Consider the following 25,460-nt stretch of genomic DNA (forward strand, 5'->3'; position numbering starts at 1 on the left):
CTTTGTGCCACATGATATCAGCCTGACCTCTGGGAAGTAGAATGAGGCTGGAGACTGAGTTCAGTCACATGGCCAATGATTCAATCAATCGTGTCTACATAGTGAAGCCCCACTAAAAACTCTGAACATTGAGAGTCAGTGAGCTTCCCTGGTTGGTGATACACATTGATGTGCTGGGAGGGTGGCACATCCTGAGGACACAGAAGCTTTGCTTTTGGGACCCTCCAGACTTTGCCCTATGCATCTCTCCCTTTTGCTGGTTCAGATTATAACCTTTTTCTATAATAAAACTGTAATCCTCCCAAGAACTAGGGACAAAGACCAAATTCTTTATTATACAACAGTGTTAAAACCCAACTCAGATATGACTTTCTTTGGAAAGTCTTTAAAGACCTTCCAAGAGACTTTGTTCCTATTTCTGTTATAGTTTTTCTTTCTCCCTCATTAGACATTGAACACTTTGAAGGTCCCTTGATTTTAGTCATCTTTGCATCTCAAATATTAGCACTGTGTCTGACTTATAGTGGATGCTCAGTAAGTATTTAATGAATTAAAATATTTAAGATATAACTCATGAGTAGATGGGAAGTTCAGTGTAGAATTCTCTCTCTTTTTTTTTGGTGAGGAAGATTGGCCCTGAGCTAACATCTGTTGCCAATCTTCCTTGTTTTGCTTGAGGAAAATTGTTGTTGAGCTACCATCTGTGCCAATCTTCCTCCATTTTGTATGTGGGATGCCACCACAGCATGGCTTCATAAGCGGTGTGTAGGTCCACGCCTGGGATCCGAACTAATGAACCTGAGGCTGCCAAAGCGGAGCGCGCAAACTTAACCACGACACCACTGGGCTGGCCCCTAGAATTCTCTTATGAGACTTGTTTTAAGGTCAAATAGAATCAGTAGTCTCGCTTTGTTTCTTCTTGCTCCATCCGTCCTATTTGCTCTTCTTTAAATATTTTTATACTTTTTTATGTGGACATAAAATTTACAAAAGAAATAAAAAGGAGATTTTGCTTTTTAAAATAATTCATCAACAATTCTTTAATTAACAACCTTTTCTAATGCATTTAAAATATACCAGATTTTCACTTACACACAGTTTGTAGGGACTACATTATTATATACTCACATAAGCATTATCAGGCCTAACCTCTCTGAACCTCAGAGGATCTTTATAGTTCCTTCTTCTGATTTTAAGGGTGAATAGGTTCTAATGCCATCTTGTTTGTCCTGTCTGTGCACAGGAAATAGTGAGCACTTAATAAAAATGTAATAGTATTCCCTAAACCATTTTCTTTGTGTTAAGATTTTTAAAAAATATTCTAGATATTTTTATCATGATTTGGGCTAGTTCCTATGAAACAGTATTTCCCTGGAATATATCCTTTTTGGAGTAGGAGATACATTAGAAGTTATTTGCTTGTGATTTATTTTTCCTTTGTTATGTAATTTTTTCTATTTGTATGTGATTTTGTACTACTTATTTTTATTAAGTTCCTATCTTTTTTCATAAACTTTAAAACAGGTTTTAGGGCCGGCCCCGTGGTTTAGCGGTTAAGTGCGCGTGCTCCGCTGCTGGTGGCCCGGGTTGGGATCCCGGGTGCGCACCGACGCACCGCTTCTCCGGCCATGCTGAGGCTGTGTCCCACATACAGCAACTAGAAGGATGTGCAGCTATGACATACAACTATCTACTGGGGCTTTGGGGGAAAAAAATTTAAAAAAATAAAAATAAAAGAATTATAAAAAAAAAAACAGGTTTTATTTTTTAAAACAGTTTTAGATTTACAGAAAAATTGAGATGATAGTACAGAGTTCCCACATACTTTGTTACTTAGTTTCTCTTACTATTAAACATCTTAAGTTAGAGTACATTTATTGCAGTTAATGAACCAATATCGATACATTATTTTTAACTAAAGTTCAGATTTCCTCAGCTTTTACCTAATGCCCTTTCTTTGTTCCAGGATTCCATCCAGGATACTACATTACATTTACTCATCATGTCTCCTTAGGCTCCTCTTGGCTGTGAGAGTTTCTCAGTTTTGATAATCTTGACAGTTTTGAGGAGTACTGGTCAAGTATTTTGTAGGATGCCCCTCTATTGGAATTTATCTCATGTTTTTCTCATGATTAGACGGGTTATGGGTCTTTGGGTGGAAGATCACAGAGATACAGTGTCATTCTCATCACATCATATCAAGGGTACATATTATCGACATGATTTATCCTTGTTGATAATGACCTTGATCATCTGGCTGAGGTTGTCAGGTTTCTTCACTAAAGTTACTCTCCCACTTCCCCCTTTCCATACTGTACTCTTTGGAGGGAAGTCTCTATGCACAGCCCATCCTTAAGGAGTGGGATTTATGCTCCCCATCCTTGCATGTGGAGTATCTGTATAAATTATTTGGAATTCTTTTGCAAGAGAGATTTGTTCTTCCCCATTTATTTATTAAGTCATTTCTTTATGTCAGTATGAACTGATAGATATTTATTTTATACTTTAGGTTATAATCCAATATTTATTTTTTTGCTCAAATTGTTTCAGATTTTGCCATTGGGATCTCCCTTGGTTGCCTGTTGTGTCCTTTGACATTTTTGTTTTGTTTTTAGCATTTCCTTACTTTCTTTTTTTTGTTTTTTAATAATTTTTATTTATTTATTTATTTTCCCCAAAGCCCCAGTAGATAGTTGTATGTCATAGCTGCATATCCTCCTAGTTGCTCCTTGTGGGACGCAGCCCCAGCATGGCCAGAGAAGCGGTGCATCGGTGCGCGCCCAGGATCCGAACCCCGGGCCGCCAGCAGCGGAGCGTGCGCGCTCAACCGCTAAGCCATGGGGGCGGCCCCATTTCCTTACTTTCTGACATTACAAGATGCTCCAGGCTCATCTTGCATACTTTCTGTCCCAGTCCTAGAATCAGTCATTTCTCCAAGGAACCTTGATTCCTTTTATTGAAGAATGATATTAGAAACTATGATCTCTGCTCTAGGTGTGCTTTTTGCAGCTGGGGTGTCATTGATTCTAAGTACTCTCAGCTGACAGAGCAAGTAAATATATGTGTGTATACATATACCCATATCTATAAATATTTCTAGATGTAACCATCTGTATCTTTATTAAGCTAAACACAAGTTCATATTCCAACTGTAATCCATCACCACTGGATTATTTTAGCCTTTTCCCCTGCTTATCTGTAACCTCTCATTCCAAAAATGAGAAACCTGCCACCATCTGCCATTCATTTACTTAATTGTTTAATTCCAGAATACATGTATAGTGGTTTCAGAATTGTTAACCTGTACACCTGTGGGAAACAGCTCTACTAGCTGGAGTACAGTGCTAATATACAGTTTCTTGTGCCTTTAGTCTTAACAGACTTGTCATTTACAAAGTTACTTAGGTTGGTACTTTTATCCACTACCCTCTTCAGTGAGGTCGTTTCATACATTTGTGTCTTTTTATTATGGAAAATTTCAAACATATACAAAAGTAAAGAGAAGAGTATAATGAACCTACATATACCCCTCACCAGCTTCATGAATTATTAAATACATGGTCAATCGTGTTTCATCTAAACTCCCCTCTAGTCAACCCATAATTATTTTGAAGTAAATCTCATATATGTTAATCTGTAAATATTCCAAAATGAGACTTACCATAATGTAACCTGTCCATTATTGACAGCCATTTAGTTTTTATTTATTATAAATAGTGCAGCCATAAATATCCTTGTACGTTTATCTTTGCAAACTGTAGGGTAAATTTCTAGAAGTTGAATTGTTGAAATAAAGGGTATAAGACATTTAAAATTGAAAAATACTGCCAAATTTATTTTATTCCTACCAAGAGTAAATGAGAATTTACCCCTCTCCACACCCTCACCTACACTGGTTTTATCCAATTTTTAAATATTTGGCAATCTGAGATATGAAAAATGATATGTATTTTTCTTTTGCATTTCTTTAATTATGAATAAGATAGGACATTTTTTCTATCTTTATTGGTCATCTGTTTTTTTCTTTCTGTGAACTGCACATTTAAATTTTTTGCTTGTTTAAAAAAAGAAAAGAAATTGGCACAAAGGGCCAATTTCCTTTCCCAAACCATTAATACTATGCTCTCGTGTCTCCCTTTTCCCCTATTCCCAGTTCAGATCACCAACTCAGGAGTGATGCTTAAGTCTCTTTAATAAAGGTAAATACCTGCCCATTTTTTTCCTTTCCTTCTGTCACCTTTTCACTCACCAAAGGTTCATTAGCTCTCTGTTTTCTGTGCAGCCTGGGTACAGTCAGATTGTTTATCAAATGGTTTTTTTTTTTTTTTTAAGATTTTATTTATTTATTTTTTCCCCCCAAAGCCCCAGTAGATAGCTGTGTGTCATAGCTGCACATCCTTCTAGTTGCTGTATGTGGGACACAGCCTCAGCATGGCCAGAGAAGCAGCGCGTCGGTGCGCGCCTGGGATCCGAACCCGGGTCGCCAGCAGTGGAGCGCGCTCACTTAACCACTAAGCCACGGGGCAGGCCCCTATCAAATGGTTTTAAGTCAGCTTCTGAGTGAGTACTCGGGAAATATGCCCCACAAGCAACAGGAGGGATTTCTCCACACATGTGGGGGAATGTTTGTAATTGTTTAGCAAAGGGTGTGCCCAGCAAGTATCACTTCAGCCTGCCCTGTTTACCTGTTCTGTCTTTCCACCCAAACACCAGACGTGTACTCTGACTTTTGTTGCTGTGCCATTTTGGTGGCATTTTCAGCCTTATTTTTTTCAAAGTGAATTATCTGTCTCCATCCACTATGGGCATATGTGTGATCAATAGAATTACTGTTGGCTTCTTGATTAGGGAAATGCTAATTGCATTCTGTCCTGAATTAAATGACAATGTCAGAGAGTAAGAATGCACTGACAGCCTGATTTTCCTTGCTTATATATTCTTTAAAAACAACCGTTCAAAATCTCATACACACAGAAGTTCTTTGCCAAGCACTTGAAGCCATCTAGTTTTACCAGGTGGCAGCTGCTGCTGTTTATAGGGACCTAATTTAAACCACAGACATGAAACAGAGTGTCCTTGTTTTGCAAAAAAGGAAACTGATTTTTTTAAGTAACAGCTTTATTGAGAGATAATTTACATACCATATGATTCACCCATTTAAAGTGTACAAGTCAATGGTTTTTAATATATTCATAGAGTTGAACAAATATCACCACAATCAATTTTAGAACATTTTTATCACCCCAAAAGAAATGTTAACCTGTTAACACTCACTTTCCATTTCCTTTACGTCTCCCCTCAGCCCTAGGCAACGGCTAATCTACTTTGTGTCTCTATAATTTGCCTATTCTGGACATTTCATATATTTAGAATCATATAGTAGGTGGTCTTTTGTGACCGACGTCTTTCACTTAGCATAATGTTTTCCAGATTTGTACATGTTGTAGCATGTATTAGTACTTCATTCTTATAATGGCTGAATAATATCCCATTATATGAATATACTCCATTTTATCCATTCATCAGTTGATGTACATTTGAGTTGTTTCCTCTTTTTGGCTATTGTGAATAATGCTGCTATGAACATTCGTGTACACGTTTTTGAGTGACTGTATGTTTTAATTCCTCTTGGGTATATACCTAGGAGTAGAATTACTGGGTCATATAGTAACTCTATGTTTAATCTTTTGAGCATCTGCCAGACTGTTTTCTAAAATGGCTGTACTATTTTACATTTCCACCAGCAATGTAGGAGGGTTAAGATTTTTCCACATTCTCGCCAACACCTGTTATGATGTGTCTTTTTGATTATAGCCGTATATTGGAGGTGAAGAGGTATCTCATTGTGGTTTTGATTTTCATTTCATTGTTTTTGTTTTTGCTGAGGAAGATTAGCCCTGAGCTAACATTTGTACCAATCCTCTATTTGTGTGTGGGTTGCCACCACAGTATGGCTGACGAGGGGTGTAGGTCTACGCCCAGGATCCGAACCCATGAACCTGGGCCACTGAAGCATTTCATTGTTTTAATTTACGTAACCTGTGTTTGTTTAATTATTATTATTAATAGACTTTATTTTTTAGAACAGTTTTAGATTTACAGAAAAATTGAGCAGATAGTAGAGAGAGTTCCCATCTGGTCCCCCCCAAGACACACACAATTTCCCCTATTATTAACATCTTACATTAGTATGATACATTTGTTGCAATTAATGAACCAATATTGATATGTTATTATTAGCTAAAGTCCATAGTTTATTCATATTTCTTCAGTTTTTACCTAGTGTCTTTTTTCTGTTCCAAGTTCCTATCTAAAATTCCACATTACATTACTTGTCTTGTCTCCTTAGGCTCCTCTTGGCTATAACAGTTTTGCACACTTGGTTTTTGATGACCTTGACAGTTTTGAGGAGTACTGGTCAAATATTTTGTAGGATGCCCCTCTATTGGAATTTATCCGATTCTTTTCTCATGATTAGACTGGGGTTATGGGTTTTTGGGAGAAAGATCACAGAGATACAGTGCCATTCTCATCATATCATATCAAGGGTACATATTATCGACATGATTTATCACTGTTGATATTGACCTTGATCACCTGGCTGAGGCAATGGTTGTCAGGTATCTCCACTGTAAAGTTACTCCTTCTGCCTCTTGCCATACTCGATTGTTGAGCAGCTTTTCATGTGCTTATTATCTATTTGCATATTTTCTTTGGAGAAATGTCTATTCAGATCCTTTTTTAATTGGGGTTTTAAAAATACCCATTTTTAAAAATAATTGGATTGTTTTTATCATTCAGTTGTAAGAGTCCTTTGTATATTCCGGACACAAGGCCCTTATCAGATATATAATTTGCAAATATTTTCTCCCATTCTTTGGGTTGTCTTATTACTTTCTTTTTTTTTTTTTTTTTTTTGTGAGGAGGACTAGCCCAGAACTAACATCCGATGCCAATCCTCCCCTTTTTTCTTGAGGAAGAGTGGCCCTGAGCTAACATTCGTGCCCATCTTCCTCTGCTTTATATGGGACGCCGCCACAGCATGGCTTACCAAGCGGTGTGTCGGTGCGCGCCTGGGATCCGAACCTGCGAACCCTGGGCCGCCAAAGTGGAGTGCGCACACTTAACTGCTTCTGCTGCCAGGCTGGCCCCTTCTTATTACTTTCTTGATGGTGCCCGTTGAAACATAGAAGTTTTAATTTTGATGAAGTCAAATTTATCTATTTTTCCTTTTTGCTGCTTGTGTCATAGCTAAGAAGACTTTGCCTAATCCAAGGTCATGAAGTTATATGCTTATATTTTCTTCTAAAAGTTATATAGTATTTGGTCATTCATTTAGATATTTGATCCATTTTGAGTTAATTTTTGCAGAAGGTATGAGATAGGAGTCCAACTTCATTCTCTTACATATAGATATCCAGGTGTCTCGACACCATTTGTTGAAGAGACTATTTTTTCCCGCATTGAATTGTCTTGGCACAACTGTGTGAATTTTTAAGTTTCAGTTAAACATGGGTAAAAATATTGCATGTATATCTTAATATATTATTAGTAACTCTACCCAAAATCGGTTGTAGTTTGCTGAAGTGTGGTACAAATCTGAGGCTTTCACTACAGTTAGAGAAGACCAAAAATGATTCAGGAAACAATATTGCCAAAAATATAAATTACTCTGCTGACAGCTTACCACAACTGTAGACTCAGTTTTGTTCTTGTGAAATCTTTTAAGGAGTTTTTACCTTTAGAATCTTCTATTTTAGCACACATAATCAATTCAGTGACAAAGGGAGGTGGTTATCAGAACTGGGAGCAAATTGCTCTTCATTTTATTCCCAATGTTAGTTTGTGGCCATCTAGGACTTTTGGCACTGTCACCATTTGTCCCTTACTTCTCTCATATGTGCCTGTCCCAAATCTTCATAGATTTGGAGTAAGAGCAATAGTAGAAAGAGCTCTAGAAGTAGCAGTCTAAGGGTTTGAAGAGGTTTAGGATAATAGCTATAAGGATAGAGCAGGTGAAAATGAGAAAAATATAGATTAGGGGTGATACATGGTGTGAGAAAATTGGAGGGATAGTGTTAGATACAGAAGCAGCATAACTGGGCCTCAATGGCTTCCTCTACTTACAGGAAGTAGTAAGTTCAAACTGTGTGGTCTGATGAGATCACCTGGACAAAGTCTGTCTGAAATTATTTGTTCTGGAGTCTATAGACAGAAACAAGGCTGCCAACATAATTTTTCCTGGCACTCGATATTTGGTCAGCTTCCCACCTCCTCATCATTTTCTTCTTTCTTTTTTTTTTCTTAGGCATGTCTCTGTTCTTTTTTGATTAGGCCTTAAACTTGTAGGCTTAAGATTTAAAAGAGAGTGAGAGATTCATATTTTTGACCACATTCTGTGAAATTAGCATTTGGGTGATCCTGTGGTGCACTTGAGAGAGATTTCACATTCTTACTGCTCTCTAGGAGCTTTAAGTCTGTTTGAAGAAATTTTAAACCCTTGTTCTAGAGATATGTTGGCTAATGTTCATAATGACATAATGCTATTCCAAATGATTTTTAGGATGATAAAAGATGTAATTGAATTTATAAATTTAAGTAATAATGATATTATAACATTAGAAACCAAAATAAGTGGCCCCTGACTGCCTTTCCTCTTTTTTTCGGAGTCCGTTTGTGTGAGAAATAACACAGAAGTTTTCTTGGATGGTTTTACTGCTTAGGTCTGTGGTTAACAGCCAATTTCTCCAAAATGTGTCCTTAGGATCACAGTTTTTTTCCTTCTCTCTTCCTTTCCTGCAATATACCTCTTAGTAATATGCACTTGAGTGAAACAACCAGCTATTTAAGGTACCCATACTGTTTACCAACACTGTGAATAAATCTCAGAGTAAGAACTAGAAATAAATTAGCTATATAGTTTTTATCGTTTTCCATTTATATTCTTTCCAGTATATTCTTCCTTACAGTCTAGCGTCAAAGGCTAGAATATTTTCTCTTGAGTTCCTTGTTTACTAAGATCAAGTCCATATCTTAGTTTCATTTTCCAAAACTCCAGTTTAACAGCCCTGAGTTAAGCTTTTTTTTCTTCCTGTGAGCATACAGCCCCGGGATCAAATGCTGCTGTTTTATGGGCTTCCACTTGATATAAAGTGGTCTCTACCCTGCCCCTCCCCACCTCAGTCCTCCATAGTTCATTTGAAAGTCTCCATATTTCCTTACTATTCTTTAGAGTGCTAGAATCAAGAGGCTTTTTTTTTTTTTCCAATTTGGCCCCTACTCTGGAGCCACTCGGATCCTGCCTTTACTGTCAACACCAGCATTATCATTAGCATCTCAGAAATAAAAACCAACAAAAGTGGTTTTGCTTTGGGGTTACTCCAAAAGGGAGTCACCTTGGTTTTTCTTAGAGAAATTCTCTCTGTCTCTCTTTTATGGCTTTAAGAAAAGCAAAATGTTCTTGCATTAAGTTGAACATTCCGCTGTACCCTACCCGACTTGCTAGTGGAGATGAATAATGAAGGGTTGTGGGATGTGACAAAGTAGGACTTTCTAGCCTGTGTTCTTCCATTACCTGCCCCGCCCCCTGCCGGCCCCCCAGGATTTCTCTTGATTGCTTTATTCAAGTCTTAGAGGTAGTTTCTCCCTGCTAATAATATTTATGTTTTTTCAGAAGTCTTTGTCTATTATGGTCAACGGTGGGCTATTATGCTGTAACATTCTCAGCAAAGTACTTGAAAAATATGACAAGTTTTGTTGAGGCATGGTTTTACAAAGTACTATTGTAACCAGTCATCCAACTTGAGAATCCGTGGACATTTAAACAGGACATCTAAAACCATATATATCACTCTCCCTGTTGACCTAGCAATCATGCCCACAAAAACTCTCCTATAGGCAATTTGGCACTTACCTAACGCAAACCTGTAGTTAATTTGAGTGGAGAGGCCCAGTGTTTGATGCAGGGTTCTCTCTCTCTCAGACAGAATCTCCTGCACAGTCTTAAAAAGGAAATAGGAAATGTCCCAAAATAACTTATACAAGGTGGAATTTGAGTATGTAGGAGAGTTTTATGTGAGGTCTTTTCTGAGGGGCTTCAAAAGAGATTATAATATATTAGGGTGAGATTTCCCTATGGATCACCTCCCTTGCCTGGCTGACATGTGAAAAGTCCTGTTATCTAGTTGCATTGTAACCAGGGTTGAAGCTCTGTAACTTTCCCCCAGTACTCTAGTTTTATTTGATTAGTTCTACAATGAATATAGAACCATCTCTTAATGACTTGATTGGAGAGCTTGACTTAGATATTTGCACATTCTTTCTTTGCATTTAGCGCTAATCAGTAGAAATCCTGTGTTTCACACTTTGAAATAGTCTTAACATCTCCACCCCCTTACCCAGCACTAAGAGACCTGGGTTAGAATACTCATGCTTAGCAAAAGAAAAGCAATAGTATCTTTTTTTTTTAAATTTCGGCACTTCCCTTGTTGCCAAAGAACTACTTTAGTTTAGTATGTTGTTAAAATGTGAGAACTTGGGGCTGGTCCCATGGTGTAGTGGTTAAGTTCGCGTGCTCTGCTTTGGTGGCCTGGGGTTCGCAGGTTCGGATCTCGGGTGTGGACCTACCCGCTGCTTATCAAGCCATGCTGTGGCAGGCATCCCCCATATAAAGTAAAGGAAGATGGGTACGGATGTTAGCCCAGGTCCAATCTTCCTCAGCAAAAAGAGGAGGATTGGCAACAGACGTTAGCTCAGGGCTAATCTTCCTCACCAAAAAAAAAAAAAAAAAAGTGAGAACTTAATTGTTTTGGGCAGTGCCTGCATCTGTTTAATTTTACCAATAATTTTTTTTTTTTTTTGCTGAGGAAGATTTGCTCTTAAGCTAACATCTGTACCAATCTTCCTCTATTTTTCAGTATGGGGTCTGCCAGCACAACATGGCTGCTAAGAGAGCGGTGTAGGTTTGCGTCCAGGAACTGAACCCTGGGCCACCTGAAGTGGAGCACGCTGAACTTAACAACTAGGGCACTGGGGGTGGCCCAATAAATCTTAACTAAATCTTTTTTAAAAATCAACTCATTTATTTTCTCTCAACCTATAGAAATAAAACAGATCTTCATATTTGGCAAGGATCCTGCTGATGAGTTTTTTCCATCAGTATGCTTATAAAACAACTCCTTTTCATAAAGTTGTTTTATAACTGAGAGTAATACATACAAGGGTGTGTGTTGGTCCTCTGGGACCTTTTTACCCTGCTTACAAATGTAAGTTCTGGGCTGACTGATCACATGTTTGGGGCAGGACCCTGCCTGCTGTTTGTTCTTGGTGATATAACTTGGCCTCTTCCCTGAGAGAGGGGTGGAGATCTTTCACTGTCCTCACCTTCGAGGTTGGTAACCTTTGAGATCCCGTGCATTTTAAGGTTTATTCTTGAATCCAAGAGCTCAGTTTACACAATAATTTTCTTTGAGTGTGTCTTGTTTAAGGAAGTTGGAGGAGTTTTGCCTATTAAAATGATTTAATTTAAGTCCAGACAGTCTTGGAATTCTGAATTAAGGACTCAGTGACGTTGTTTTGGTTCTTCTCCAAAGCACTTCGAAAGGGTCTTCTTTTAGTGCTCCTTTTGACTGTAGTGCAAAGGACTGGTCCTCTGTTTGGAAGCAGCTGCCACCCTGCAAGCCTTATTGTTACACTGCTGACCTTTGTCATCAGGAATGCCCCTGGAGGAAATAGCCTCCTAATTGTTTTTCTTAAGCCTCTATGAAGTTTGTGATATGTTCTTTCAAGTTACTTTTGGTTAGTTTCTTAAGTTTACTTTGTTTGCATTTAATTGGAGACTCCATCTTTTTAGCTTTATCATGAATTATCAATGCCCAGTTCCTGGTAGATGGTAAAAAGAATTGCCCTTTCCCTGTTATCCTGTTCCCTGGGAAGCCTTCGTGGTTTAGATTCAGTTTCCCATTGTTGCTAGTTGCAGTTGTCTCCTCCCTCCCTACCCTTCCCTCCCTACAACTGGAGCTCTTCCCTTGTCCCTCCCCATTCCTCTATCACTTGCCCGCAAATGCCCTTGTGGCTGCTCGAGGCCTTTTGCTGGAGGTTGAGTATGCTGTCCAGTAAGTATTGTGCTTGTGGTAAAACTGGGTGGACGGAGGGATGTAGGGAACTGGGCAGTCTTTGTGAAGTGTTGCTTTTAACAGCAATAGTTTAAACTTTGAAATTGAGGTTTTAGGACTCTCTTAACATTTAGGAGGCTTCTTTCATGCTATTTCTTCCCTCCTCTCTGTTTCAATTATTAAGGCTTTGGAAATTTGATTTTTATGATTGGCCTAAAAAAGTATTTTCACAGATTTTCTTGAGCTTGTTAGAATTAAAGGCAAGGGCTTTGGGATTAGTATTTTAAATTTCCTTCAAATAGAGGTTGTGATTTCTTCATACTTACTTTCAGTATTAACATACTGATAAAAGTAATAACGAAAAGATCTTGTTTTGTGGCTAAGCTGGAAAGTAGCATTTACTTCCAGAATCAGAATGATTCTTTTTTCCTCTCAGCAGAAAGTTGTTGGCAAAATTCACTAAGATTTTGGCAATTTGTCGTCAATTCTGGGAAGTGGTTTGCTGAGTACTTCAGGATAACAGATGCTTCTCGGAATTATTTTTGGGAAGTTAGATTTGTTTATTAGCACCTGCTACCTTGAAGTGTGAGGTCTGTAATCCTTTTGAAAGTAAAATATTTAATATTTGGTGTTCATATTGAGTCAAATATTACTTTCATAATGGGTTTTCTATTTCCTTGGATTGTATGTTTTGATCCTCAACAAAGAAACAGTATGTGTGTGTGTGTGTGTTTGACACTGAATGGGTGATATTCTGGTATTTCAAGCGGTTATAAGTTGTGAGCCTTGGGTTCTCCATGAGTACTGCTAATTAAAAGTCATTTTTATGGTAGGCAATGTGAGGGAAGACTTATTTGTGGGATTTTAGTGCTATTCAGTTTAGTCACTTAGTCAAGTGGTAGTTGTACTTGTACAGTAATGATTTCCTGAGCTCCTACTGTGTGGCAGGTGCTAGTTCCTATGATAAGTGTTTTGCATTTACTTCTAATTCCCAGTACAACCCTGCCAGGTAGGTAGTAGTATCTCGCTGGGAAGCAATCATGCATAGATAGAAAGAATATGGATTTTTCTTTTCTGCAAAATAAGGAAAATAACCCCTACTTGGTAGATTAATTGTGAGAATTAAAGGACATACCACGTCCTTTAAATGTCCGATGCCTAGCACAGAGTTGGTGTTCGCTAAGTGGTGGCTGTTAATTTTACAGCTGAAAGAGCCAGAGAGGCTAAGTAACTTGCTGAAGGTCTCTCAGTTGTAAGTGGTAGAGCTAGGATTTGAACTGGCTCAAAACCTGGAGTCTGGTAGCATGTTTCTGTTTGAGTATTGTGAAGGCTTTTAGAGTAGATTTCAGTGGATCCCTGCCCATCCCTGTACCTCTTGCCCCCACAGAGGAGGGGTTCTTTATAGATGGCCTTCTTTCCGTGGTATCCTCTGTCACCTTCCCAGTCATGTGCTTGGTCTGTCACACTGGAGTTGCTTGTGCCATTCAGTACCAGTGTTCTCCCAGCAGAAATGAGTCAAGCTGGTGGAGTCAGTGGCTTCCCTTCCTATTTTCCTCTTGTTGATACAGCCATCATGCTTTCATTATTGTTTGTGCTGAAATAATTTGGGTAGTGGTGTGTTTATAATGATTCTTATATAGTGCATAGTTGCAATCAAGCATTTAAATTAAAAACGCCCTAGTGGTTTAAAAAATTAGGGAAAAAAAAATCTCTGGTTCTAGGTTATCGAACTAGAGGATAATACTGTATAGGGCAACTTTATGAAACTCATAGTTATCATTTTGCTATCCTGGGGCCTGATGTAATTGCTATTGATTCTCTTTCCCTTAGCCACTGCTATTACTGGTTTGGTGTTATTAGCGGTATATTTGAGAAAGAATGTTGTGTTTGTCCTACTGGCCCAATTGTAGGGAATTGAGCATCCCTGTATGTATTTTGATATCTACCCCCATACTGAGGGAGGACTGTATCTTTCTTCCATAGACCTTTTGGAAACACAAAGTATAATTTAGGTATGATATGATTTAGGCAGTAGATTCAGGGGAGAGAGAGAGATGGCTTGGTCATGCTTATAACTGAGTTATCTCTAAACTGAAAAATGTTTTTCGCAGAACTTAGCTCTTCGTTTATTCTTTTATTTAACAAGTATTGGGCATCTGTGGAGTGTAAGGCACTGTAACTTTCTACATTCTATTCTAATAAAGTACTGATCTATTGGTTAAGTACTGATTAATGAGGTTTCTGGGAGGAAGAGATTAAGTCCCAATTGGTGGGGAGTAGTATTTAGACAGTCCTTTGGGAAATGAATTAATATAATGATTACTCCTTCCTGATAATAGGGTGTGACTATCATTAGTCTTTATTACTATAAGTTGCCAGCAGAACAGCTTCTTCAAACAGGTTTGCTGAGTGGAAAGGACTACTAGTATTAGGTTGGACTGGGAAGATGGGGGTGAAGAAGAGGGTAATATTCCTTATTGAGCAAAATGGTGGGCCTATACACAACAAATCTTTTTTTGTGTTTTAAGGGGAGTAGTATTAGATGAAGTTGGAAATGTGTGTGGGTTGATTGTGGAAGGTCATTTAAGGCCAAGGAGTTTTAACTGTATTTTTCACTGAAGTTTTCTGAGCTAATAGTGATTGATCAGAGTTCGCTTTTGGCAATATTTTATAGATAGGATTAGAAGGGGAAGAATAGTTTGGAAGTTATTACAGGAGTCTACGTGAATTATATTGAGAATGCATTATTTTTAGAATACATTTTCCCTCATTTGGAAATAGCTTTGGGTTTGTACTACCAATTATAGTTTAATCTCATAGAATTTTTACAGTAAGTGTATGTGTGTGTGTTTGCTTGTGTAAGAGAGATAGGGAGAAAGAGGGAGAGAGGATGGGTATAGGGGATGGTCAGTCGTCATAATCATAGCTACTATTTATGGAGCTCATATTTTGTACCTCTCCCTAAGTATTTTGCATATATAATTTTGTTGAATATTCTCAACAAATTGCATTTATTACAGGTAGTAAATGACCTGAAGTGATGGAGCAGGATTGGAATGTAGTTTTATCTTCTTCTTCATCATCATTGTCATTAAAACATTTTATGTCTCACTTACTAAATACCAGGGACTGGGCTAATTATACATCTATACATTATTTCACTTAATCCTCATAACAGTCCTTTGAGATAGATGTTATTTATTAATCCCATTTTATGGATGAGGTACCTGAGACTTCAATAACTTGGTCAAGATGATGCAGTTGTTAGGTGGTGGAGTTCAGACTACTTTGCTAACTCTGGGTCCCTAAGTTGTATAATTCACATTGTGTTCTCTGGGAATGGTACCCCTTTGATCTCTACTATGAGCATGGTGTTTCCTGAAGTTATGTAATGTGGTTGGCCTTGCAGAGGCTGCACTCTTAACCACTATGTTCTTTCTACTATCATGCTGCCTCCCTTAGAAGACAGTAACTTAGCTGTACAGCTCTGGATCTTTATAAGGAGGGGCTAAGTAGCCTGCAACTGTCATTTCTTAGTTCTTAAAGTTTGTAGTTATAACAAAGTGAAACATGTCTTCTTGTCTTTTTATTTTCTTTCCAGCTGGTTTTGAACAAACTTGTTGTAAATGACAGTTTTCTAAGTTCTTATGAAAGGAAAAATGAGCCTTTCTGTCCTTTATCAGCATACAATTCTTCTTATTGTACGTGATGTAATAATTTGAAGCTGCCAAAGTCCAACCCTCAGGAAATTGTTTGAGTTGAGTAACTGTATTCACTGGGGAATTTGAGATAACCAGCCCATAAATCAACAAATAGCTTAGCCTTTTTTATGGTTGTAGATGCTTATCTCTCTTTATTTTCAAGCTTGAATCAGAAGCAAATATTGATTCAATTGTTATAGTCTCCATTCGAAAAAGTTGTCTGCAGTATCTAAAGCTAGATATGGACATTTTGGGGGCTCTTTTATTTAAGGAGAGTCAGAATTTATCAGGATGTTGGAATTGGTTGTTCTAGGTGCTTATCCCTTCAAATAAAAGGTTTTCTCTTTCAGTTAAACTTTCTTTCTTTTTTTTTTTTTTGGAGGAAGATTAGCCCTGAGCTAACATCCATGCTAATCCTCCTCTTTTTGCTGAGGAAGACCGACTCTGAGCTAACATCTATTGCCAATCCTCCTCCTTTTTTATCCCAAAGCACCAGTAGATAGTTGTATGTCATAGTTGCACATGCTTCTAGTTGCTGTATGTGGGAGGCGGCCTGAAGCAGTGCGTCGGTGCGCGCCCGGGATCCGAACCAGGGCCGCCAGTAGCGGAGCGCGCACACTTAACCGCTAAGCCACGGAGCTGGCCCTCAATTAAACTGTCAGTGATTCAATGTCTATTATATTCAATCTCTGTGTGGAATACATTAAGGAATATATAATGTAGTCCATGTACACAAATAACTGTAACATGGGGGAGGATGGGAATACTGTAATCCAAGCCCCACATGCACTGAGAGCACAGAGGAGGATGAAATAAATGAAGAGAATGGAAAGGTGAGAGAGGGAGAAGACCTGAGCAGGCTTTGATGCAGCTGTTCCTCGTAGGATAGTTATGAGTTTTAACAAGACGAAATGGAGAAGAAAAGCACTCCAGGTGGAGGCAATATGAGAGCCAAGGCACTGAGGAAGTAGAGTACAGAGCATATTCATTATACAGAAAAGAGTTCAGTTTATCTGGAGTGGAGGATAAGTGAGGAGCACATAATAGGTACTCAGTGAAATGTCTGATCAGTGAATGAGTGAGTAGAAAATGTAGCTGGAAATGGTGCTAAAGTCTAGTGACTCTCAATCTTTGTGCAGGTGCCAGACATTTAAGTCAATCTTATAAATTAGTAACTAATTTTACTCGCAGAATATGTGAATATAAAAATATGCAATATAAAAATCACAACATGAACATGAGTCAATAAGAAAAAAAGCTATCAAAATAGGTCTGATTGACTGCTTTGGTTTTTTTTCTTTAAGTTTGCTATTTGTTCATGTTTTTGCTGTGTTACCAGTAGAATAAGTGGACAAGGAAAAATTATGGGAGAGAAACTGAAAAATAAATCCATTAATTTTCCCTCTTGTGAATTAGAAAAATAGCATTTTTCTCTAGCCAAAAGAATGCCTCCCTCTGGGAGCTGTTGAAGATTTTTGAAAAGGGGAGGGATGTGGTATTTTAAGAGTCCTCTGATAGTCATGTAGAAATGGCAGCCTGGCAATGAGTCAGTAATGTGCAGTAGTCCAGAGGTGAGGATCTGAGCCTTAGCAGCAGCAGCAATGAGAATAGAGTGAAAGGCAAGAGAAATGCAAATCTGACATCCTGTTTCTAAATAGGAAATAGTTACATTTATTTTTATTTTTTTATTTTTATTTTTTGTGAGGAAGATCAGCCCTGAGCTAACATCGGTGCCAATCCTCCTCTTTTTGCTGAGGAAGACCGGCTCTGAGCTAACATCTATTGCCAATCCTCCCCCTTTTTTTCACCCAAAGCCCCAGTAGATAGCCGTACATCATAGGTGCACATCCTTCTAGTTGCTGTATGTGGGACGCGGCCTCTGCATGGCCGGACAAGTGGTGCGTGGTTGCGCGCCTGGGATCCGAACCTGGGCAGCCAGTAGCGGAGCGCACGCACTTAACCGCTAAGCCACGGGGCTGGCCGATAGTTAGATTTATTAAACAGTTTTCATATTGTTAGGATATTAGGTGTCTCAATGATTGGTTACTTCTGGTCCAGAGTCCTTTCATTCTATTTTTAGAGAAAATGAGTTTAAATCCTGATTTTAGTTTGACTTTAAGTAAGGAAACAAATTATGGATAATTTGTCTGTGAATTGTAAATAATTCAGAAAATAGAAAAAAAAAGGAAAAAATCCATAATTCCATCACCCTAACAAGACCTCTGTTTTTTTACATTTACTTATGCTTGATCTTGTAGATTTAAAAACTGTCTAATAGTTCATTCTAGTTAAATCAAACTCTGAGAAACAGGTTCCTGAACTAATAAAACTTAACCCTGTAACTGTGATGTTACAGGTTACAACTGTGTTGTTAACTGCTGTACTGTGATGTTACAACTTAGGAAACCCAGAGATTTTACATGAAGACTTCATTGGACTCAAGTTTACCAGGATCACAAACTGTGTCAGTGTCTCTTCCTATAAATCTGTCTTAGTCTACCTACCTTTATATGTACAGATATTAATCCTCCCAAATGCCTCTGTTCCCCGCATTGGGCCCAAGGTTTCATTTCCTTCAATGAATTATTTGCAAAATTTTAAAAATTTTTTATTTTGAACCAATTTTGGTTTTATAGAAAAGTTGCAAAAATAGTGCAGAGAGTTTTCATATATCCCTCACCCAGCTTCCTCCAATGTTATCATCTTATATAACCATAGTACAATGTTCAGAACCAGGAAATTAACATTGGTTCAATACTAAAGACTTTTTTGAACTTCACCAGTTTGTCCACCATTGTTTTTGTTCCAGGATCCTCTCAGGGATCTCACATTGTATTCTAGATGTTTTTCTTCCTTAGTCTCCTGCATTCTGTAAAATTTTCTCAGTCTTTCTTTGAAATCTTTTATAACCTTGATATTTTTGGAGAGTATTGATCAGTTATTTTGTCAAATGTCCCTCAACTTGGATTTGTCTGATGTTTTCTCGTAACTGGACTGAGATTATATGGTTTAGGCAAGAATACCACAGAGATAATATTGTGTCCTTCTCAGTGCATTAGTACCATGGGATTCATGATGTCAGTATGTGTTATTGCTGGGGATGTTGACCTTTTTTTTTTTTTAATTTTTATTTATTTATTTTTTCCCCCAAAGCCCTAGTAGATAGTTGTATGTCATAGCTGCACAGCCTTCTAGTTGCTGTATGTGGGACGCGGCCTCAGCATGGCCGGAGAAGCAGTGCGTCGGTGCGCGCCTGGGATCCGAACCGGGCCGCCAGCAGCGGAGCGCGCGCACTTAACCGCTAAGCCACGGGGCCGGCCCTGATATTGACCTTGATCACTTGGTTAAGGTGGTTTCTGCCAGGTTTCTCTATAGTAAAATTACAATCTTTCCCTTTGTAGTTAATAAATATCTTGGTGGAGATACTTTGATACTATTATTTGCGTAAATGTCATGGAGTTCTCTACACATGGAATTAGTAGTGTTTACTTAGAGACCTCATTGAGCTTTATTTAATTATTATGAAATGAATTCCCTTAAGAGACCTATTCCCCTCTAAGCTTCCTGCACCTTACACCTGGTGTCGTCAAAGGGGCCTCAAGTTCTGCAGGAACAAATCCTTTCTAGTTAGGCTTCATTGGTCTCAGTGGAATTCATGTTCCATTCATTCTGAAGTCTCCAATGCTAATAACCTGTAGCTCTCTGAACCTCATTTAGCCCACTGTCGTTAGGGTGACAGGCTCTTCCTAGCCCAGTACTCTTCCAGGCCTCATCTCTCTTTGTGCATAAGCCAGTTTCATTTCAGCAAACATTTGAATGACTACTTTGGGTTTTTTCAGAAACAGAGGCTAAGAGAAGCTGACTTTGTTTGTGACGAATACGGTAGGGGATAATTGGGGTGGCTGCAGCTGTAGCCTGTTTTATTTCTTTGTCCTGAGAAAAATGGCAGCACATTATGCTATACTGTGTATACTTGTGAAGTAATACTGTTTTTCATTACTACAGAGAAATAAAATGTTTTTTCTAAAGATTGTCAGCTTCTAGTGCTGTACCTCTAATGCTGGCAGTCTTGAGCTATGATCTTTTAAATTTAGCCCTATCATTTCTTCTCTGTCAACTGTGGATCCCTGGTAGAATTATTACAGTGGGCACAAGAATGCAAAATCCAAATGTGCAGCAAACAGAATAATTTATATCTATTTAATGTTAACAAAATTTGTATGATGAGTAACATATGAGATGCTGCTTTGATTAATAAAATACAAATTTATTAGTATTACTGAATTTAAAGTAGCTTTTTAAATTATGTATTTTCTCAAGTAACATCCTATAAAAGCCCAGTTTCTGTAATATGATTCAGATTCTACGGGGCCTGGAGATTTTATAATTCAGGGGGCCCTCTTTAAGGAAAACATTTTTTTAAAATAGTTATTGAGCCTTGAGGGCCTGTGCAAGAGAGGGGCCCTAAAGCTTAATCTTCATTAGTTTCTTCGTAAATCTGCCTCTGGATGTGGGGGTCTGCAAAAAGGTTGGAACCCGTTGTTTTCCATCATCTCACACATGGAAGGGTTTTTAGCCTGCCCACAGGAAAGTTCGTGTGTTGAGACTGGGAACAATGTGGAACATACAACTTAGTAACCCTACTACACAAGGAAATAGGTAATAGGTGATAAGATGACATGCATCTTTCCCAGTTTTGGCTTCTAGCTTCCTAGAAGTTAATCTGATGTTAGTGACAGCAAAGTAATGCAGACTATTTTGACTTAGTAAATCCCGGGAGCTAGGTAGTAATGATGATTAAATAAGTATAAAGAAGATTAAAGATTAAATAAATATAAGAATTTATGTTTAGATTTTTTATTTCTTCATGATTCAGTCTTGAATCATGATAGGTTGTATATTGCTAGGAATTTATCCATTTCTTCTAGATTATCCAATTTGTTGGCATATAATTGTTCATAGTATTTTCTTATGATCCTTAGCATTTCTGTTATCGGTTGTAATGTCTCTTCTTTCATTTCTGATTTTATTTATGAGTCTTTTCTCCTTTTTTTCTTAGTCTAGATAAAAATTTGTCAGTTTTGTCTATCTTTTCAAAAAACCAGCTCTTAGTTTTGTTGATTTTTTTCTATTGCTTTTCCAGTATGTGTTAATTAACTTGATTATGGGACCCCTTTTACAATGTATACATATATCAAATCATCACATTGTACACTTTAAATATATTACAATTTTATTTGTAATAGTAAAGGTCAGTTATATTTCAATAAAGCTGGGAAAAAAAGAGTTTATGAACAAGCTTATTTGGGACTCCTCAGAATCGATTCAGCATTAGTAAAATATACGTTGCTATATCTTTTTCAGCGTTGAGAGCAACACTGTGATAAGATTTTTATATGCTCTTTCTCCTTCTTCCACCTTTGATTGATTACTCCATAGTTTTAGAGCTTCGCCGGAAACTAGTAAATGTGAGTAAAGATGATGATACATTTTCTACAAAGAGTTTGGGAATAAGCAGCTGCCAAGTTAATGTGCTGTCTGTGAGTTTGTTGTAGTCTAGGACTATTCTCTGAATGATGCTGTGAGCCCTTTGGTTGCTACTGCTAGAGGGGCAAAGTCAATCAGATAGGAGTAGTACTAGGTAATAGGTTATGAAGCAGTTTTAATTTAAATTTGAGTAAATTTGCATATACCACTTAGTTGCCTTTATCAGGTGGTGGTTTTTGTGTGTGTGTGTGTGAGGAAGATTGGCCCTGAGCTAACATCTGTTCCAACCTTCCTCTTTTTGCTTGAGGAAGATTGTTGCTGAGCTAACATCTGTGCCAATCTTCCTCTATTTTATATGTGGGATGCTGCCACAGCATGGCTTGATGAGTGGTGTGTAGGTCTGCACCTGGGATCTGAACCTGCAAACCCTAGGACACCGAAGGGAACACGTGAACTTAACCACTATGCCAGTGGGCTGCCCCAGGTGGTGGTTGTTTTTAATCATCATCTAATTGGCTGACATGAAAACTAAGCAAGATTCTGTATTGAAAACTGTACGTGGACAACTTCTTTGGAAGAGATTGCCACTGAACAAATAATGCATGCTCACCACGTTTTCTTTTTTTTTTATTTTTTTTTTTTATTTTATTATTTTTTTTTTAATTTTTTGTTTATTGCAGTAACATTGGTTTATAACATTGTAAAAATTTCAGGTGTACATCATTGTACTTCTATTTCTGCATAGATTACATCATGTTCACCACAAAAATATGGAACGCTTCACGAATTTGCGTGTCATCCTTGCGCAGGGGCCATGCTAATCTTCTCTGTATCGTTCCAATTTTAGTATATGTGCTGCCGAAGCGAGCACTTCTTTTTTTTTTAAACTAAGTATGTAAGGGTGCATTTGTGTAGAACTACCTCACTAGGATCTTATCAGCACAAAGCTGTGTGATGGTCCTCTAAGTGTTTGTATTGACAGTGAAGAAAGCCTAAAATTTTAACTGTCACATTAATATAAGAATATCTTGCTTTATAAGATGAAGCAATTGTATGGAAAGTTAAAAAAATACATATATATTTTTAGAATCATACTTTTTCATTAGAATCACAATTTATAAATAGAAAGGTAGATTATATAACAAATAAAGGAAACTATAGTAAAATCCTATGATAACATGTCCCACGATAACAGATATTTGGATATAACACAGTTGGCATCTGACCTCCGTCCATTCTGCATCTCAAATGGGGTGGGATAAAGCTCCTTATCCCCTAGGGATGGAGGGGAAGATGAAGGGAGGAGGACTTCAGAAACATTGGTCTAATAGAAACATTAATTGCCCTTAAAATTATAGCAAATTTATGTAGGAGTTCAGAAATGGGGGCGATCCCTTTAGGCTTGGGGTGGTCAAGGAATGTTTTACAAAGAAGCTGAGTTACATATAGAGGAGAAGAAGGACATTGAGCATGCCAAGTAGGTAAAATGGAATTAATAAGGTCACAGAAATGGGAAAACACTTTGTTTGGAAAGAAGGTTCATGTGGGGAAATAGAAGGAGATAAATATAAAATGTAAATTAAGGTCAGATTGTGTTATTAAGAATCAGGCTAAGAAGTTTGGACATTCTTCTGCAGGAGAGACTGGGAAAGTTTTTTGTTTTTTTAAATTGACACTTTAGAATATGCTTTTAAAAATGATTTTTAAAATCTTTGGTAATTTACATAAAATTACCAAAATTTACATAAAAATACCAAAATCTTTTTGGTACAGAGTTCTGAGTTTTGCTAAATGCATAGAGGTAGTGTAACTACCACTACAGTCAAGATAGAGAACAGCTAGGGGCCGGCCTGGTGGCATAGTGGTTAAGTGCGAGCACTCCGCTGCAGCAGCCCAGGGTTCACAGGTCCGGATCCCGGGCGCGCACCAACGCACCGCTTGTCAAGCCATGCTGTGGTGGTGTCCCATATAAAGTGGAGGAAGATGGGCACGGATGTTAGCCCAGGGCCAATCTTTCTCAGCAAAAAGAGGAGGATTGGTGATGGATGTTAGCTCAAGGCTGATCTTCCTCAAAAAAAAAAAAAAAAAAAAAAAAAGAACAGCTTCATCACCCTGGTACTGCCATTTGTAATCAACCCCTGCCCTCGTCCCAACTCCTGGCAACCAGTAGTCTATTTTGACTTTTGAGTTTTCCAAAATGTCATATAGGTGAAAACATATAGTATATAGCCTTTTGAGTCTGGCTTATTTCACTCAGCATGATATATTTGAGATTCATCCATATTTTTGTGTATGTCAGTATTTTTGCCTTTTCTCTCTCTTTTTTTTTTTTTTTGTTTAGCAGTCTTTCCTTTTTATTGTTGAGTCTTTTGTATGGATGTACCATTTACCAGTTGAAGAACATTTGGGTTGTTTCCAGTTTTTGGAGATTATGTGTAAAGCCACTATAAACACTTGTGTACAGGTGTTTTTGTGAGCATAAGCTTTCATTTCTTTTGGATAAAATACCTAGGAATGGGATTGCTAGGTCATATGGTAAAAGTGTATTTAACGTCATATGTAACTGCCAACTGTGTCATTTTGCATTTCCATCAGCAATTTAGGAGAGTTCCAGTTGCTCTGATTCTTCCTCATTAGCACTTGTTATTGTCAGGTTTTAAATATTTTGTTTGTTTTTGTGTTTAGCTATTTTAATAGACGTGTGTGGTTTTAATTTCCACTTCCCTAATGACTACTAAAATTGAATACTTTTCTATATGTTTATTTGCCATCTATATATCTTCTTTAATGAAATGTCTGTTCAAGTCTTTTGCCCATTTAAGAAAATTGGGTAATCTTTTTTTATTATTAAGTTTAGAAGCCTCTATATATTTTGGTTACAAGTCATTTATCCATTATATGATTTGAACATATTTTCTTCCGATCTTTGGCTTGTCTTTTCATTCTCTTAACAGTGTCTTTCAAAGAATAGAAGTTCTTGATTATGATGAAGTCCAGTTCTATAATTTTTTTTTTCTTTTATGGATTGTGCTTTTGTCCTTGTATCTGAGTGTCTTTGCTTAACCAAAGGTCACAAAATTTTCTTCTGTCTTCTTGAATTTTTAGAGTTTCAGGTTTTCCATTTAGGACTATGATCCATTTTGAGTTATTTTTGTATAGGATATAAGGTATGGGTCAAGGTTCAGTTTTTTGCATGTGGGTGACCAGTTGTTCCAACATCATTTGTTGAAAAGACTATCCTTTCTTCATTGAGTTGCTTTTGCACTTTTATTAAAAATCAGTTGACCACATATGTGTAGGCCTGTTTCTGAGCTCTCTGTTCTGTTTCATTGATCTATGTGTCTGTCCTTTCACCAGTACCATATGGTGTTGACTACTGAGTCTTCCAATTTTGTTCTTCTGTTTCAAAATTATTTCAGCTACTCTAATTCCTTTGCCTTTCCATATAAAATTTAGAATCAGCTATTCAATTTCTGTAAAAAGAAATCCTGCTGGGATTTTGATTTGAAATTACATTGAATCTGTCTGTCAATTTGGAGTGAATTGACATCTTAACAAAATTGAGACTTCCAATTTATGAACATGGTATACCTGCCCACTTATTTAGGTCATCTTTGATTTCTTTCACCAGTTTTGTAGCTTTCAGCATACAGATCCTACATATATTTTGTTACATTTATACCTAAGTATTTTATGTTTTGTGGTATTATTGTAAATGGTACTTTATTTCTGATTGTTCATTGCTAGTATATAGAAACACAATTGATTTTTAAAATATTGACTTGGTATTTTGTGACCTTACCAACCTCACTTATTAGTTCTTAGAGGTTTTTTTTTGTAGATTCCTTGGGATTTTTAAAATGTAGAACATCATGTTGCCTGTGAATGAAGACAGTTTTATTTCTTCTAATCTGTGTGTTTTATTTCTTTTTCTTACCTTATTGCACAGGCTAGGACCTCCAGTAAGATATTAAATAGGAGTGGTAAGAGTAGACATGTTTGCCTTTCTTGGGACCTGAAAAAGGTGGGAATGATTCTATCAAAAACTTTCCTTGGCTGGCAACTGACATTGCTCTGCTGCTAAGGAACAATTCAAGATTTCTGCCTGTTTGTATAAAATGCACACAAATAAGTAATGAGGCATGTTAAAGAGAAATAT

At 37.5% G+C, this 25,460-nt stretch overlaps 1 protein-coding gene and 1 non-coding gene across 9 annotated transcripts in view; one reads left to right on the top strand and one right to left on the bottom strand.

Moving 5' to 3' along the window:
* Positions 1–25,460, top strand: part of USP54 (ubiquitin specific peptidase 54) — a 119,904-nt gene that overhangs the window by 32,709 nt on the left and 61,735 nt on the right. For 2 of the 8 annotated variants that reach the window (XM_004426975.3, XM_087432029.1), the window contains exon 1: positions 11,830–12,113. The exons of 2 other annotated variants lie outside the window; for them this stretch is intronic. The gene's annotated coding sequence lies outside the window, so the exon portion shown is untranslated. Of the gene's footprint in view, positions 1–4,133; positions 4,200–4,536; positions 4,561–11,828; positions 12,114–25,460 lie in introns of those variants that run through there. 4 more of the 8 variants (XM_087432023.1, XM_087432024.1, XM_087432027.1 and 1 more) reach the window with 4 other exon arrangements.
* LOC147916817 (U6 spliceosomal RNA) lies at positions 22,066–22,172 on the bottom strand. Its single transcript, XR_015552611.1, has one exon. It is a non-coding gene; the product is annotated as a U6 spliceosomal RNA (small nuclear RNA).

The sequence above is a fragment of the Ceratotherium simum genome, chromosome 6 (assembly GCF_057802395.1).
Source record: "Ceratotherium simum simum isolate JZ-2026a chromosome 6, ASM5780239v1, whole genome shotgun sequence".
NCBI lineage: Eukaryota > Metazoa > Chordata > Mammalia > Perissodactyla > Rhinocerotidae > Ceratotherium > Ceratotherium simum.